Genomic DNA, 6,000 nt, shown 5'->3' with positions numbered 1-6,000 from the left:
CTGAGGGGTAAGGAGATAAAAGGGGTGCCCACAGCACGTGGTAAGGTGGGGGCAGTGATTGCAATGGCTGACAAAGTCACTGTCCAAAAACAACCCAAGGTGTTACGACAATGACTACATCTGACAAGTGGAAACATTATAGAAGTGACAACAAATGTTATCACTAATATTTCTTGAGCATTAAACCCAGGCTCGGCAGGGTGCTAAATTCTTGATATACTTGAACTTACTCAAATTTTATAATAACTATTTGAGGGTGATGTGAAAAAAATGAGACTTGGAGGTTTCCCAAGATTATCTAGCTGGTGAGTGGAGAAGCCAGTTTATGGCATTTTATCTGTCTCTAAATCTCATGTTATTTATTTATTTATTTATTTTTAAAAAGGTGAAAAAAGAGGACAGTGATGTGGCTTAGCAAATGCACGTGTAAAAATTTTGTAGAGATTTTCGGCAGCACGAACCTGGGTATGAGTCCACAGTTTGAGGTAGCTGTCAAAAAAACCCAAAGCAAAACGAATTCAACTTTTAGCTGTGTTGCTTATAATAATGGCTCATATCTATTAAGTACTGGTCCTGGCCATGTGCCAGACCCTAGTCTAAGTACTTTATGTGTGTTAACTCGTGTTATCTTCACAACAATCTTTCAAGGTCATCCCTTCATATGGAAGAGGGAACTGAGACTCAGGCAGGTTAAAGACCTTGCCCAGGGTTACAGCAACCAGAACAAGGTGATTAAATGGGGAGATGCCTCTGTCCTCTTCTGGCTACGCCTTGACCTTCCTTTGGGTTCAGGAAATGTATCTGTAAAAGCAAGGTGGAGGATTCTAAGTTCACAAAACTTCAGGCATTATTTACATGAGTGGTTCTCAAGCAGCGTGCACAGACTCCACCTGGGAAGTTCAATGAAATGGAGAGCTCCCATGCCCGTACTCAGAGGTGATGATTCAGAAGCAGCATTTTAAACAACTGTCTTGAGTGATTCTGATGTCAGCTTGTCCTCTGAGGATGCTCTAGAGACACCAGTTGAAGCGTTCTTCATGGCAGATCAGGATCGGCTTAAGAGGAGATATTTTTGGTACAAGGGAAAAAGAAGACTTGTCCCAAAGTCTCAGAAGAAGGGATTAAGAAGAAATCTTTCAGAAAGAGAAAGAGAAAATCACCTTTTTTCCTAAGGCTCTCACAAAAGAAGGGTTAAAAATTATGTACAATTATGGAGGGACCAGCCTGGTGGCGTAGTGGTTAAGTTTACTTGCTCCACTTTGGCGGCCTGGATCGCGGGTTTGGATCCTGGGTGCAGACCTATACCACTCATCAAGCCATGCTGTGGCGATGTCCCACATACAAAATGGAGGAAGACTGGCATAGATGTTAGCTCACGGCCAGTCTTCCTCACCAAAAAAAAAGTTATGTACAATTATGGAGGATATTAATTTTTTATTTATACACCTAGATATTACTTGTTACTTTTCTTTTTACAATTGTTTTGCTGCTTTTGTAATTACAACAGCTGTAAAAATAATAATACATCCAGTAAAAAAGACATTTTAGAAGAATGTTGTGACACTGGAAAACCGTATAATATAATTTTTTAAATTAAGAGACTTTATTTTTTTTAGAGCAATTTTAGGTTCACAGCAAAATTGAGAAGTACGGACAGTTTGCAAATACCTCCCACCCCCACATACACACACAACCTCCCCACCAGTATCGACATCTTGCATTAGCATGGCACGTTTGTTATAAACAATGAACCAACACTGACACATTATTATCAACCAAAGGCCATAGTTTACATTAAGGTTCACTCTTGGTGTTTTACAATCTATGGATTTTGACAAGTGTGTAATGACATGTATCCACCAGTACAGTATCATACAGAATAGTTATCCTATGCTAAAAATCTCCTGTGCTCACTCATCCACCACCCTCCCTATCACTCACCACCCCCACCAGGAATCCCCAGAACCACTGATCGTTTTCCTGTTTCCACAGCTTGCCTCTTCCACACCATCATATAGTTGGAACCATATAGTATATAGCTTTTCAGATTGGCTTCTTTCACTTTGCAATATACATTTAAGGTTCTTCCATGGTTTTTCATGACTTGATAGTTTACTAATTTTTACCACTGAAAAATGTATCATTGTACAGATGTACCACAGTTTATTTATCCATTCACCTATTGAAGGATATCTTGGTTGATTCCATGTTTTGGCAATTACGAATAAAGCTGCTATAAGTATTTGTGTGCAAGTTTTTGGGTGGATGTAAGTTTTCAACTCAATTTAGACAAATACCAAAGTGTGCAATTGCTGGATTCTTAAGAGTATATTTGGTTTCACAAGAAACTACACAGCTGTCTTCCAAAGTGGCTGTACCATTTGGCATTTCCACCAGTAATGAATGAGAGTTCCTGTTGCTCCACATCCTCATCAGCATTTGGTGTTCTCAGTGTTTTGGTTGAATCCATTCTAGTAGGTGTGTAGTGGTATGCCACTCATTGTTTTAATTTCTAATTCCCTAGTGACATATGATATTGAGCATTGTTTCATATGCTTATTGGTGATCTGTATATCATCTTTGGTGACATGTCTGTTCAGATATTTTGCCAATTTGTAAGTTGGGTTGTCCATTTTCTTATTGTTGAGTTTTAAGCATTCTTATTTTGGATAATAGTCCTTTATCAGATATGTCTTGTGCATATATTTTCCATTAGTCTGTGGCTTGTCATCTCATTCTCTTGACAGGGTCTTTTGCAGAGCAGAAGTTTTTAATATTAATAAAGTCCAACTTATCAATATTTTCTTTCATGTATCATGCCTTTGACGTTGTCTCTAAAAAGTCATCACAAACCCAAGTTTGTCTAACTTTTCTCCTGCATTATCTTCTAAGAGTTTTACAGTTTTGCATCTTATATTTAGGCCTATGATCACTTTTTTGCATGTGGATGTCTAGTTGTCCCAGCACCATTTGTTGAAAACACTATCTTTTCTCCATTGAATCAACTTTACTCCTTTGTCAAAGACCACTTGACTATATTTGTATGAGTCTATTTCTAGGCTTTTTATTTCATTCCATTTATCTATCTGTCTATTCTTTCACCAACAGCACACTGTATTGTTTACTGTAGCTTTATACTAAGTCTTGAAGTTGGGTAGTGTCAGTCCTCCAACTTTGTTCTTCTCTAATATTTTCTTGGCTATTCTGGGGTTTTTGCCACTCCATATAAACTCTAGAGTCAGTTTGTTGATATCCACAAAATAACTTGTTGAGATTTTGACTGGGATTACACTGAATCTATATATCAAGTTGGAAGAACTGACATCTTAACAATATTGTGCCGGGGTCCCGCCCCGGCGGAGTCCAGGTTCCTGAGGGATGGACGGCGTCGGCGCAATGAGGGAGGGGGAAAATAAAGGGGATGTGAGACTTGGGTTGGTGTTAGCAAGTCCGACTTTACTGTGCACAAGTGTCGTTTATATATTTTTCAGGATTAGTACAGAAATAGTTTTACAAATATTCTCAGAGAGATAAGGAAGTAAGAAACGAGCACAAGAATATTTATTAGCATTCCATTCTATAGAGCATAAGGTCAATGATCGTCTTCTCTGCAATTAACTAGTGTTTGTTGTCTCTAAGCTAAAGGAGATAGGTACCTAGGCGTCTGCTGTAATTCATGGTAAAGTTAAATCAAAGAGAGAAGGTCCAGGCCTCCGGACAGGACAGCAGCCCGTCTGGTTACATCCTGGTGGAGCCATCCCTGCCTCCCTCAATCATTTACGCCATTAGTGTAGATGGTTAATGGGAACAAAAGGCGACTCCAGGGTGTCTTATCCCCAGGGCTATCTGCATTCTCAGCGGGCAGTTAAACATCTTTACTTTTTCGCGCCCTTTAGGGGGTGGAAGCATTCCTTTGTCTTTTAGATTGTAGGGCTAACGGTCCCTTAAGTACACTGCCTGAGAAAGTATCATATTGTTAGTAAAGTAAAGGGCTGAAAAGCTAAACTAAACTATATATCTTCAAGAATAAAAAAGAGAAATAAGTATACACATAACCTTGATAGAAAGCATGCATATAATTCAGAAAATATCGGGGGTGTTGGCCGGCCATCCTTCACCGAGGGGCATTCTTGCACCCCTCGGCCCTTCTACTCACCAATTATTTATTATTTATTGCTTTTAGGAGAAAACCTCTATAACATTTTAACAGAAAGCAGAAGGTCAAGAATAATATATAGATACTTCTTGATCAACCAATTAACCAACAAACTTAGAAGGACGATGCATATGTATATTTAGACAAAGAACTGGAGGGAGAAGGAAACATTAACCAGATGGAGGCCATAAACCTAATTCGACATCTTATCTGGGCAGGATTCCTTTCTGATTGTCTCAAATGGGACTGTGTGCTCCTCCATTAATTAACTGAAAAATATCTTGAAAGTTACCTGCAGGTGGTCACATTCTCTTACTATATCTAATTTTCCCGGGAGGTAGTGCCTCCCAAGCAGCCACCCAAAGGAGTGAAAACTGGAGGTTAAGATAGGAAAAGGAATGAAGGGCAATTAGAAGCAGCACAGGTTTCAGAACTATGTGAGGGGCCGGCCGGTTATTCTTCACTAAGGGGCGACCCTGCACCCCTCAGCGTTAATCGGCTGGACCCTGTCAAACAGCCGATCAAATGATGCAGCCACGGCTCCCAGCAATATTGCTTCGTCCTACCAGCGAACATGGAATATCTCTCCATTTCTTTAGATCTTTGATTTGTTTATTCAGATTTATTTATTATTTATTTTATTTTATTATTTATTCTGAGTTTTTTCATCAGTTTTGTATCTTCATATGGATCTTGCACATATTTTGCTATATTTATATGTTTCTTTTTTTGTGCTAATGTAGGTGGTATTATGTTTTAAATTTCAAATTCCCTTCGTTCATTGGTGGTGCATAGGAAGTTGATTGACTTTTGAACATTAACCGTGTATCCTGCAAGCTTGCTATAGTCGATATTTGTTCCAGATTAATTTTTGGTCATTTCTTTGAGGTTTTTCACGTAGATGACCATGTCATTTCTTAACACAGACAGTATTATTTCTTCCTTCCAAATAGGCATACTGCTAATTTCTTTTTCTTATCTTATTGTATCAGCCAGGACTTGCAGTACAATATTAAGGAGTAGTGAGAAGAGAGGTCCTCGCTTTGCTCATGATCTTAGTGGGGAAGCTTCTACTAGTTTCTTACCAGTAAATGTGATGTCAGCTGTAGGTGTTCATAGATCTCCTTTACTAATTTGAGGAAGTGACCCTTCATTCCTAGTTTGCTGAGACACAATATAATTTTAATATAAAAAAGCAAGCATAAAGTAGTGTGTACAATTTGATTTTGACTTGGTGAAAAATGTATTTCGTATTGGAAAAAAGAGTGTAAGGGAACACACTTGTAATGCAAAGTTGTCACTTTGGCTGGAAATGGGTATTTTCTAAATTTGCCCCAATGAAACAATGTGTACTTTTTCATAACAGAAAAATAACATTATGCAAAGTGATTAAACGTTCTGGAAAGAGCGGCTTTCGGATAGAAAAAAACGATTAGAGGCTAAATATACTGGGAATCTAAGACGACCAAACTGACTTAGGAATTGCGTCATCAACAAGAATGCAAGCTCTCTGAGGGCCAGGCCTGACTGAGCGACCCCCGCAGCGTAATGAGTCAGTTACCGCTGCCTCAGCTTTGCCTATCAAATGCCATGTATTTACTTAGCATTCTGAGCATGGTTTTTGTGGATATGCAACCAGGTTTCTGTCTTTCCGCGTAGTTTTGCTCATTATTTTAGACTAGGGAGCGAGTGATGGCGAGCTATTGAGCCGTTGAAACTGAAGTGAGCTACTGAACCGAACTACTGAACCGGGAGCACCGTGACCTGACAGGTCATGAGAAGGGAGGAGGAGCGCCCCAAGTCCCCAGGTTGCCCGGCGGAGCGCGGCCGCCCAGTGCCGGCTC

This window comes from Equus caballus, chromosome 1 (genome assembly GCF_041296265.1).
Source record: "Equus caballus isolate H_3958 breed thoroughbred chromosome 1, TB-T2T, whole genome shotgun sequence".
In the NCBI taxonomy this organism is placed as follows: domain Eukaryota; kingdom Metazoa; phylum Chordata; class Mammalia; order Perissodactyla; family Equidae; genus Equus; species Equus caballus.
The sequence above is the reverse complement of the archived record's forward strand: the minus strand, read 5'-3'. Positions refer to the sequence as shown.